Source organism: Amphiura filiformis, unplaced genomic scaffold (assembly GCF_039555335.1).
Source record: "Amphiura filiformis unplaced genomic scaffold, Afil_fr2py scaffold_148, whole genome shotgun sequence".
Lineage (NCBI taxonomy): Eukaryota > Metazoa > Echinodermata > Ophiuroidea > Amphilepidida > Amphiuridae > Amphiura > Amphiura filiformis.
Window position 1 is genome coordinate 31,819 of NW_027305612.1, and position 13,094 is coordinate 44,912.

The 13,094-nt window shown below is 34.6% G+C and overlaps 3 long non-coding RNA genes across 3 annotated transcripts; all 3 read left to right on the plus strand.

Moving 5' to 3' along the window:
• The first annotated feature begins 6,658 nt into the window (after positions 1–6,658).
• On the plus strand, positions 6,659–7,928 carry LOC140145141 (uncharacterized). The gene is made up of 4 exons (XR_011857993.1): positions 6,659–6,732; positions 6,862–6,991; positions 7,525–7,685; positions 7,822–7,928. It is a non-coding gene; the product is annotated as an uncharacterized lncRNA (long non-coding RNA).
• A 489-nt stretch (positions 7,929–8,417) lies between these two features.
• LOC140145140 (uncharacterized) lies at positions 8,418–9,505 on the plus strand. Its single transcript, XR_011857992.1, has 3 exons — positions 8,418–8,572; positions 8,704–8,833; positions 9,371–9,505. It is a non-coding gene; the product is annotated as an uncharacterized lncRNA (long non-coding RNA).
• Positions 9,506–10,564: 1,059 nt separating this feature from the next.
• LOC140145139 (uncharacterized) lies at positions 10,565–12,271 on the plus strand. Its single transcript, XR_011857991.1, has 4 exons — positions 10,565–10,678; positions 11,254–11,414; positions 11,548–11,677; positions 12,130–12,271. It is a non-coding gene; the product is annotated as an uncharacterized lncRNA (long non-coding RNA).
• Positions 12,272–13,094: the final 823 nt, after the last annotated feature.

Sequence of the window (13,094 nt, forward strand, 5' to 3'; positions counted from 1 at the left end):
CTTTAGAAGCTTTGAATCAGTTTTCAGCATGACGACGAAGATCACAATAAATCCCTCCTTTTTGGGATGTCTCCAAACTATCTTCTCCGTTCAGCGGCTAAATATTTAAATATAGCACCTTCGCTATAATTCCAATGCTGATTCAATATTCAACTTTGTGAATATTTTGCTGCACCATACACACACAGCTCACTGCTTCATAATAATTAAATGTCTGTCTTATTTAAAGGCTATTGCAGCCTGTCAGATCTGTATCCAGATGATAATAATTGTAACATAATTTCATAAACTCCTTCACAATCCGCAGTAGACCCTATGTCTTACTTTGGTCCATTTTCGTAGCTTTGAAATAACCATACATCCAGCATGTCGGTGAAGACCAAATAATTGCCCTGTTGGCACTCGACGGTATCCATACTTGACGAGATCCATCTACATAATATCTTCATCGCTCAGAGGCTGTTTTAAATAGCACTGTCGGAAACTCATGATCTCCCTAGCCACACTCAGTAATACTCCTTGAGTATCCTGATTTTAACTGGTTAACATATTAAATACTCTCATTTTGAGAGCTAGAGCTACATCCATTCACATTACAATCATATCGATACAGGTCTGCCTAGAATTACTACCAGCAGGATGTTTTATAGCAAACCATCTGGGATTTTCTTAAATGTTCTAATAATAGACATTACCACTGACCATTGTGCATTATTGCAACTTTCTAATATCAGGGGATTTTCCCCTTGACATAAATAGTCTTGATTAATGATGTTGTTATTGCATTCATCTGGGTTTTCCCCCTTGATGTTATAATAAACAAACTCTTGTATGATCAAGTAACTTCCCCTATTTCATGATACACAATTATACAGGGTACATCACAATGGCATGGAGTGGTGTGGGGTTAATCTAAATAAAAGGAATATTGAATAATGGTTATTGATTGATTGATTAAAGGGGCATTTTCAACTTTGGAGTTAATATGAATTAAAGTAACACTAAATGAGTTGGCGATTGACCGATTTTTCGACAGTGCGAAATCGATATTTTGTTAAGTAGTAATAAAACGAGTCAATGAATTTTTGTGTCAGTTCCTGCAGAACTGACACCTTCTAGTACAGGTTTGACGATCACGTGACAAATCGAATCTGTGACGTCAATATTAATATCGATATCAATTTAAGGCTGTTCTAGTTAAATTACATACCCATTGGCATTTTGGCTGTTCTATTTAATTTACATACTCAACATTTCCCTGTGCACTTTATAATAGTCCATGAATTGATCCTGATTTGCATTGTCGTATAGAGTTATTTTTTGTACACAACAGGGATGTTACTATTGTTTAACTAAATGAAGCATACTTTTGCTTTTATCTTTCTTTGTCCTTTATTCATAACCTCATTAATATACGCGAAGCCTGTAATCCAATCAAAAGAAATTGATTGCCTGACCGCGCACTAATTGCGAGGTCATTAATAACTCACAATGACTCCGGACTCGCAACAATGACTTCTGCGCGCGCGTGCGTGTATAGATTACGCGTTATGGCAACGCACACGCCTATGCGATGCCGTCGCGCTTCTGTGATTGGTAGCTCTTGTTGTCGGCGCGAATGTTATATTCGCCTGGTTGATTTTTTTGTAGGGTAGGTTACAACAATGATTAAAACTGGTTATATTTAACAGCGTTTTATGGCATAAAATAACATAAAATGCCATTTTGATTTGTTCAAAATATTAGATACGACAGTAATGAATGACAATAATAACTTTGCACCATCTATTTTGAGGTCATTGTGTGAAATTGTCGGGTTTTGTTTTGAGCCTCAGTATTTTTCCTTGGACGCTACCGCACCCTCCGCAAAATACCTCAGCCCAAAACAAAACTCTCCGATTTCCCACAATGACCTCAAAATAGATGGTGCGCAGTTATTATTGTCTAATTAATTATAAATTAGGTGATTTAATTAATATAATTCTTTGTTTCAGCGACCCTGGGGTAAACAGACAAACAAAACATGGGTCAAAATCCTTCAATTTCTGTGAAAATTGAACAAAAAGTACCCAAATCCCTACATTTTATATCTCCCTGTTTTATAGACAAATTTTATACGTCACATTTAAAATCATTTAAAATGTTTTATAAATTGCCTTATGCTATAATGGGGTCTTATACATATGTACTGTGTCAACTTTGTTTTTAAATGCCTTTGGCTTCCAGGTTAGTTTCTCAGAGCTGGTGAGGTGTATTGGGGTGTAACTTGGTAGGGTGGTGGTAAGTGGCTGCCCTTGGATGTCGACATTTTCCCATGATGCACTGCGTATTTTGGCCTCGAACCAGCGACCGCTGGAAGCGCATCGTATTGTGAAACGCGAGAATTGGTACATGGAATATGAGAACGCTCAATGCTCTAAGGGAACACGAAATGATGAGGTAGGGTCTTTTAGCCCAAGTAAGATGAACAGGGATTGGTGAGACAACCACAGATGATGAACACACATGGTAGTATAGTGGAGAGGACAAACGTCATGAGAGAGGTGCAGGTTTCTTGGATATAACGAGATCAGTGCTGGAATGCAGGCCAATATCAAGCCGTATTATCCTACTGCGGTTAGTAGGACAACCTTTCAACATCTCAATTATCCAAGCATATGCACCTACAAGTACGGCATCAGGTGAAGAAATGGACATGTTTTACCAGAAGAAAGATGTCTTGCTCGTAATGGGTAACTGAAACGCAAAAGTAGAACCAGATACATATCCAACATGGCAGGGTACTGCAGGCTAATTTGAACTGGAAGTGACAAACGACAGGGGTCACAACCTGCTTGAGTTTGCAAAGTTCTACGACCTTGTCCTGACCAATACCGTGCATCTACAGAAAAAAATCAAGATAAGCTACATGGCACTCACCAGATGGCAAATTCCACACTATGATTGACTAAATCATGATCAGTAAGTGATTCCAATCAAGTGTGAACCTCGCCAAAACAAGATCCTTTCCTGGCGCTGACAGCGGAAGCGACCATGACTTGGTGATGACATCAATAAGAGTAAAACTGAAGAAGTTGAGGAAAGAGAAGTCACCTAGAGATAAGTTTGATCTAGAAAAGCTCAAGGATCCTGATATTGCTACTGAATTTGAGGCTAAAGTTGGAGGCAGATTTGCTCCACTTATAGCAGCCAACTTGGATATCGAGAGTTTTAACAACCAGTGGAATGAAAACTTCATTGACAGAGCACAGAGCACAAGAGGTGTTAGGCAAAGTAAGAAGGAAGAAACAGGCATGGATGACAGATGATATGTTACAATTATGTGACAGGCGCAGGAAGATAATAAAAGAGGCTTTTCATAAATGACATCGACCATACCAATTACGCCGGAATTAGCACGGAAGGAGAGAAAGCAACTAATGAAGCATAAGAGCAGTGAATCCATGGTCATTGTGATACAATCAACACCAATATGGAGCGTAACCACACTGCAGCACCTTTTCAAACCATCAGAGACCTTACAAAGACGAAAACTGGTAGAACACCAGTAATTGAGGACAACTATGGAAAACCTTTGACTGGAAGGCAATGACAAACAAAACAGCAAGAGGAAGATCCACCAATCCTCACCTCCGAGGTTGAAGAGGCCATAAGAAACGTGAAAGATGTCAAGTCACCAGGCATTGATAATGTTTCGGCAGAGATGCTGAAAAACGGTGGGCAAACGGAGGCTTACACAAATCTCTGCAATGAGGTACGGACATCAGGAATTTAGCCATCCTCATGGACACGGTCGACCATCATTCCTCTCCCAAAGAAGGGCAACCTTAAATCTTGCAACAACTACCGCACCATCAGTTTAATCAGTCATCCTAGCAAGATACTTCTCCGAATCATTCTTAATAGCAGAAGAACAGGCAGTAAACGGGCGCAGCACAGCGGGACAAATCTTCAATCTGAGAATTCTGTGTGAGGAATTCCGCACAGATCAAAAGCCACTTTTCCACAACTTCATTGATTTTACAAAGCGTTTGACCGTGTCTGGCAAGAAGCATTGTGTGAAATCCTGAGAAAGTTCAACATCAGTAATCGAAATGTGAATGCAATTGAAATATTGTACATTGTATCTAAGAGTGCTGTACTGCCATGCGATGAAATCAGTGAGTGGTTTTGTACCCGAGTTGGAGTCCGGTAAGGTTGCCTGCTATCACCAACCATCTTTAACATCTTCCTTGAGTATATCATGATGAAAGCTCTTGATGAATTCGAGGGAACAGTCAGTATCGGAGGCGAATGGTTATCAACTTGCGACTCGTTGATGATATTGACCTCTTGGCAGGACAACCCGAAGACCTAAGTGACCTCACTAGGAGGCTGGATAACACTGCAAGGCGACTTGGCATGGAAATCAGTGCTGCAAAAAGCAAGATCCTGAAGATGGAAATAGAGAAGTACATGTAGGTGGGGAAGAACGTAAAACAGTTACCTAGTTTAAATACCTTGGTGCAACCATCACAGATTATGCCAATTCAGTGCAAGAAATCAAAATCAGAATTGCTGTAGCGACATCGTCACTAGCCAATCTGAAACCCATTTGGAGAGACAAGAGCATCTCAAAAGCAGCAAGAATGGGGCTCCTGAAAGCATTGGTAGTTTCCGTCTTCCTGTATGAGTGCGTAACCTGGACGTTAAATGCCGAGATATAAAAGAGGATTAACGCGTTTGAGATGAACTGCATTAGACTCCTCCAGGTCCACTACTCTACGCATACTACCAACAAACAAGTAAGGGCAACGATGGAAAGTTTCCTTGGAGAGCACGAACATATGATCTACATTGTGAAAAGAAGACAACTCCAGTGGTTTGGCCATGTAATCAAGTGGAAGAACAGTCTAGCAAACACCATCCTGCATGGAGGTACAGATGGGGTAAGATTGATAACATCAAAGACTGGACTGGATTAAACTTTGACCAGCTCAGGCATATAGATCTCCAGATATTGTGAAAAAATCAATCATATCTGCATAAACTATGCAAATCAGCTACTTGATTAAACATATTTGGCACTGAAAATCTAATTAGGTTGAGAACCTCTATCCATACCAAGTTATGTCACTGTACCCCATACAGATCTCCAGATATTGTGAAAAAGGGTATTACTTTACCATACGTATACATTATGCGTATCAGCTATTTTTGGCGCTGAAAATCGAATCAGGTTGAGAACCTAACCAAAAGGGAACATACACTTCGCAAGATCCCAGTATGGCTATAAGCAATATATTTTCATAAATGGCCCAAGAATTTTGATAAATAAAATGTCAAAATGACATTACGTGCATGTTGCAAAAACGTTTGTTTCTGTGCTGTGTCTGCTGTTCTCTTCTGTCCCAAAGAGACCACGGTCCCTAACTCACCCCTTTTAGAATTTGAGCTTTTTAACATTGTCAAATACAATTCAATAAGTTGAGTTAATGCTATTGCCCATAGAAAGCACCTATAAAGTGCAACCTGTTACTTGTTTATAAACTATTTTCTTTTGAATATTTAATCGGCCTACGGACATTTGGTCAACCCACCATTGTATACTTCCTTTTTACTTTTTGTCTAATGGTAAATAAACTGAACCTGAAACTGAAAACTTCCAAAATATATACAGAGATGTCTGATTCAAACAATTTCAAAGGATTTAATTCAATCGTAGTAAAAATAATTACAGAACAACAAACCAAACTCAGTTGTTCCACCCAATCTCATATAACCTGACATAGATAAACCGGACGCACCGAACACCCCAACGGTCAGGAACGTTGGTAGCAAGAAGATTGAGATTACTTGGTCACCAACAAGTGATAACGGCTCTCCTGTCACTGGATACATCGTTGAGAAATCTGACATCAAAGAAAAACAATGGATCAAAGTTCAAGAACAAGTAAGTCTTGATGCAAACCTATTATATATACTGCCTAATTACAATGTTAGGAAAATTAAATTGATACATTCGGTAATATCAATTATATGAACTCATTAACATTGCTTTTCCTTTTTCCATTTTATTACGGAGATACCCGATCCGAAATTTGTCGTCAGTGATGTAACTGCAGGTAATCAATATCAATTCCGTGTGGCAGCTTCAAATACGTGTGGTGTCAGTGACACAAGTCAACCATCAGTCACGATAATTCCTTACGGTAAAATAATAATAATAAAAACTGTTGTGTTTTTTTTTAAATTTTTTAAATTTTTATAAACTGTAGTCAAGATAATCCTTACATTTGGTTTGAACCAAATGTTATGTTTAAAGATCCATATTCTACTAGCACTTGGTAAAGTCTTTCCACTTGAAAATAGTTCTCTTTAGGAAAGTAGCAGAAAAGAAACCTTTTCTGAAATGAGTCAGAAATCATATTTCGAGAGCGTCCAAAATTATAAAAGAGATATGTCATCTTTTAACAATTTACTAAAAATCAAAGGCTATCAATCAACAATACTAAAAAATAGGTGAACAAATAATTAAATGCTAAACGTCTAATTAATTTTGTTGGATCAAATATCGCACATCCTGACATAGATAAACCGAATGCACCGAGTACTCCTACAGTTAGAAACATTGACAACAAGAAGATAGAGATATCGTGGTCTCCAAGAGGTAATAACGGTTCTCCAATCGCTACCTACATCGTTGAGAAATTGGACATCAAACAAAAACAATGGATCGAAGTTCAAGAAAAGGTAAGTCTTGATATAAACTAATGACACAGTTTGCAAAATTGTAATGTTATTACAGTTAAATAGGTGCTTTCGGTTGGATATTAAACAAATATACTCACTAAAGCTATTTCAATTTTACTTTTTACAAAGGAGATAGCCGATACGAAGTGTATCATCAGTGATGTAACTGCGGGCAATGGATATCAATTCCGCGTGGCAGCTTCTAATGAGGGCGGCGTCAGTGAAACAAGTCAACCATCAGTCACGATAATTCCTTACGGTAAATTAATAATAATAATAATAATAATAATTAATAATAATAATAATAATGATAATAATAATAATAATAATAATAATAATAATAATAATAATAATAATAATAATAATAATAATAAAACTGTTCTGAGGTGTTTTTTTTTTTTTTTTTTGCATTTTAACAAACTGTAGTCACGATAATTCTTACATTTGGTTTGAACCAAATGTTATGTTTAAACATCCATATTCTACTAGCACTTGGTAATGTCTTTCCACTTGAAATAGTTCTCTTCGAAGATGATTTATAGTTTTCTTTAGGAAAGTAACAGAAAAGAAATTATTTTCTTAGAAAAGAAACTTTTTTTCCATGAAATAAGTTAGATAAAAATCATATTTCGAGAACGTCCTAAATTATAAAAGAGACATGTCATCTTTAAACAATTTATTAAAAATCAAAGGCTATCAATTAACACTAAAAAATGGATAACAAATAATTAAATGCAAAAATGAAACGTCTAATTAATTTTGTTGGATCAAATATCGCACATCCTGACATAGATAAACCGAATGCACCGAGTACTCCTACAGTTAGAAACATTGACAACAAGAAGATAGAGATATCGTGGTCGCCAAGAGGTAATAACGGTTCTCCAATCGCTACCTACATCGTTGAGAAATTGGACATCAAACAAAAACAATGGATCGAAGTTCAAGAAAAGGTAAGTCTTGATATAAACTAATGACACAGTTTGCAAAATTGTAATGTTATTACAGTTATATAGGTGCTTTCGGTTGGATATTAAACAAATATACTCACTAAAGTTATTTCAATTTTACTTTTTGCATTTTACAAAGGAGATAGCCGATACGAAGTGTATCATCAGTGATGTAACTGCGGGCAATGGATATCAATTCCGCGTGGCAGCTTCTAATGAGGGCGGCGTCAGTGAAACAAGTCAAACATCAGTCACGATAATTCCTTACGGTATAATAATGATAATAATAATAATAATAATAATAATAATAATAATAATAATAATAATAATAATAATAATAAAACTGTTCTGTGGTGGTTTTTTTTCATTTTTACAAACTGTAGTCACGATAATCCTTACATTTGGTTTGAACCAAATGTTATGTTTAAACATCCATATTCTACTAGCACTTGGTAAAGTCTTTCCACTTGAAATAGTTCCCTTCGAAGATGATTTATAGTTTTCTCTAGGAAAGTAACAGAAACGAAACTTTTTTTTTTGAAATAAGTTAGACAAAAATCATATTTCGAGAACGTCCTAAATTATAAAAGAGACATGTCATCTTTAAACAATTTATTAAAAATCAAAGGCTATCAATCAATACTAAAGAAGTGAAGAACAAAAAATTAAATGCAAAAACGAAACGTCTACCTAATTTTGTTGCATCAAATATCGCACATCCTGACATAGATAAACCGAATGCACCGAGTACTCCTACAGTTAGAAACATTGACAACAAGAAGATAGAGATATCGTGGTCGCCAAGAGGTAATAACGGTTCTCCAATCGCTACCTACATCGTTGAGAAATTGGACATCAAACAAAAACAATGGATCGAAGTTCAAGAAAAGGTAAGTCTTGATATAAACTAATGACACAGTTTGCAAAATTGGGTAATTACAGTTAAATAGGTGCTTTCGGTTGGATATTAAACACATACTCACTAAAGCTATTTCAATTTTACTTTTTGCATTTTACAAAGGAGATAGCCGATACGAAGTGTATCATCAGTGATGTAACTGCGGGCAATGGATATCAATTCCGCGTGGCAGCTTCTAATGAGGGCGGCGTCAGTGAAACAAGTCAACCATCAGTCACGATAATTCCTTACGGTAAATTAATAATAATAATAATATTAATAATAATTAATAATAATAATAATAATAATGATAATAATAATAATAATAATAATAATAATAATATTAATAATAATAATAATAATAATAATAAAACTGTTCTGTGGTGTTTTTTTTTTTTTTTTTTTACATTTTAACAAACTGTAGTCACGATAATTCTTACATTTGCTTTGAACCAAATGTTATGTTTAAACATCCATATTCTACTAGCACTTGGTAATGTCTTTCCACTTGAAATAGTTCTCTTCGAAGATGATTTATAGTTTTCTTTAGGAAAGTAACAGAAAAGAAATTATTTTCTTAGAAAAGAAACTTTTTTTCCATGAAATAAGTTAGATAAAAATCATATTTCGAGAACGTCCTAAATTATAAAAGAGACATGTCATCTTTAAACAATTTATTAAAAATCAAAGGCTATCAATTAACACTAAAAAATGGATAACAAATAATTAAATACAAAAATGAAACGTCTAATTAATTTTGTTGGATCAAATATCGCACATCCTGACATAGATAAACCGAATGCACCGAGTACTCCTACAGTTAGAAACATTGACAACAAGAAGATAGAGATATCGTGGTCGCCAAGAGGTAATAACGGTTCTCCAATCGCTACCTACATCGTTGAGAAATTGGACATCAAACAAAAACAATGGATCGAAGTTCACGAAAAGGTAAGTCTTGATATAAACTAATGACACAGTTTGCAAAATTGTAATGTTATTACAGTTATATAGGTGCTTTCGGTTGGATATTAAACAAATATACTCACTAAAGTTATTTCAATTTTATTTTTTGCATTTTACAAAGGAGATAGCCGATACGAAGTGTATCATCAGTGATGTAACTGCGGGCAATGGATATCAATTCCGCGTGGCAGCTTCTAATGAGGGCGGCGTCAGTGAAACAAGTCAACCATCAGTCACGATAATTCCTTACGGTATAATAATGATAATAATAATAATAATAATAATAATAATAATAATAATAATAATAATAATAATAATAAAACTGTTCTGTGGTGGTTTTTTTCATTTTACAAACTGTAGTCACGATAATCCTTACATTTGGTTTGAACCAAATGTTATGTTTAAACATCCATATTCTACTAGCACTTGGTAAAGTCTTTCCACTTGAAATAGTTCCCTTCGAAGATGATTTATAGTTTTCTCTAGGAAAGTAACAGAAACGAAACTTTTTTTCTTTGAAATAAGTTAGACAAAAATCATATTTCGAGAACGTCCTAAATTATAAAAGAGACATGTCATCTTTAAACAATTTATTAAAAATCAAAGGCTATCAATCAATACTAAAGAAGTGAAGAACAAAAAAATTAAATGCAAAAACGAAACGTCTACCTAATTTTGTTGCATCAAATATCGCACATCCTGACATAGATAAACCGAATGCACCGAGTACTCCTACAGTTAGAAACATTGACAACAAGAAGATAGAGATATCGTGGTCGCCAAGAGGTAATAACGGTTCTCCAATCGCTACCTACATCGTTGAGAAATTGGACATCAAACAAAACCAATGGATCGAAGTTCAAGAAAAGGTAAGTCTTGATATAAACTAATGACACAGTTTGCAAAATTGGGTAATTACAGTTAAATAGGTGCTTTCGGTTGGATATTAAACACATATACTCACTAAAGCTATTTCAATTTTACTTTTTGCATTTTACAAAGGAGATAGCCGATACGAAATGTATCATCAGTGATGTAACTGCGGGCAATGGATATCAATTCCGCGTGGCAGCTTCTAATGAGGGCGGCGTCAGTGAAACAAGTCAACCATCAGTCACGATAATTCCTTACGGTATAATAATGATAATAATAATAATAATAATAATAATAATAATTAAACTGTTCTGTGGTTTTTTTATTTTTTTTTATTTTTACAAACTGTAGTCACGATAATCCTTACATTTGGTTTGAACCAAATGTTATGTTTAAACATCCATATTCTACTAGCACTTGGTAAAGTCTTTCCACTTGAAACAGTTCCCTTCGAAGATGATTTATAGTTTTCTAGGAAAGTAACAGAAACGATAATCCTTACATTTGGTTTGAACCAAATGTTATGTTTAAACATCCATATTCTACTAGCACTTGGTAAAGTCTTTCCACTTGAAATAGTTCCCTTCGAAGATGATTTATAGTTTTCTCTAGGAAAGTAACAGAAACGAAACTTTTTTTCTTTGAAATAAGTTAGACAAAAATCATATTTCGAGAACGTCCTAAATTATAAAAGAGACATGTCATCTTTAAACAATTTATTAAAAATCAAAGGCTATCAATCAATACTAAAGAAGTGGAGAACAAAAAATTTAAATGCAAAAACGAAACGTCTACCTAATTTTGTTGCATCAAATATCGCACATCCTGACATAGATAAACCGAATGCACCGAGTACTCCTACAGTTAGAAACATTGACAACAAGAAGATAGAGATATCGTGGTCGCCAAGAGGTAATAACGGTTCTCCAATCGCTACCTACATCGTTGAGAAATTGGACATCAAACAAAAACAATGGATCGAAGTTCAAGAAAAGGTAAGTCTTGATATAAACTAATGACACAGTTTGCAAAATTGTGTAATTAAAGATAAATAGGTGCTTTCGGTTGGATATTAAACACATATACTCACTAAAGCTATTTGAATTTTACTTTTTGCATTTTACAAAGGAGATAGCCGATACGAAATGTATCATCAGTGATGTAACTGCGGGCAATGGATATCAATTCCGCGTGGCAGCTTCTAATGAGGGCGGCGTCAGTGAAACAAGTCAACCATCAGTCACGATAATTCCTTACGGTATAATAATAATAATAATAATAATAATAATAATAATAATAATAATAATAATAATAATAAAACTGTTTTGTGGTTTTTTTGTTTTTTCATTTTTACAAACTGTAGTCACGATAATCCTTACATTTGGTTTGAACCAAATGTTATGTTTAAACATCCATATTCTACTAGCACTTGGTAAAGTCTTTCCACTTGAAACAGTTCCCTTCGAAGATGATTTATAGTTTTCTCTAGGAAAGTAACAGAAACGAAACTTTTTTTCTTTAAAATAGGTTAGACAAAAATCATATTTCGAGAACGTCCTAAATTATAAAAGAGACATGTCATCTTTAAACAATTTATTAAAAATCAAAGGCTATCAATCAATACTAAAGAAGTGGAGAACAAAATAATTAAATGCAAAACGAAACGTCTACCTAATTTTGTTGCATCAAATATCGCACATCCTGACATAGATAAACCGAATGCACCGAGTACTCCTACAGTTAGAAACATTGACAACAAGAAGATAGAGATATCGTGGTCGCCAAGAGGTAATAACGGTTCTCCAATCGCTACCTACATCGTTGAGAAATTGGACATCAAACAAAACCAATGGATCGAAGTTCAAGAAAACGTAAGTCTTGATATAAACTAAAGACATAGTTTCAAAATTGTGTTATTACAGTTAAATTGGTGCTTTCGGTTTGATATTAAATAAATATACTCACTAAAGTTATTTCAATTTTATTTTTGCATTTTACAAAGGAGATAACCGATACGAAATGTGTCGTCAGTGATGTATCTGCGGGCAAAGAATATCAATTCCGCGTGGCAGCTTCTAATGAGGGCGGCGTCAGTGACACAAGTCAACCATTAGTCACGATAATTCCTTACGGTAAAATAATAACAATAATAATAATAATAATAATAATAATAATAATAATAATAATAATAATAATAATAAAAACAACTTGTGTTTTTTGTTTTGTTTTGTTTTTTCATTTGTACAAACTGTAGGCACGACAATCCTTACATTTGGTTTGAACCAAATGTTTAAACATCCATATTCTACTAGCACTTGGTAAAGTCTTCTCACTTGAAATAGTTCCCTTCGATGATAATTTATAGTTTTCTTTAGGAAAGTAACAGAAAAGAAACTTTTTCGAGAACGTTCTGAATTATAAAAGAGACATGTCATCTTTAAACAATTTATTAAAAATCAATGGTTATCAATCAATACTAAAGAAATGGAGAACAAAATAATTAAATGCAAAAACGAAACGGTGCATTTTAGTAAAAATATGGGATATTCAAACTATGATAAAAATTGTTACACTGGTGCAGGTTTCACATATCCCTCCTTAGTCATATGATAAAGGGGCCTTAGGTTCACTCATTTGTGATGAGAAAAGCTTGTTATATTGAAAATCAAAAAGCA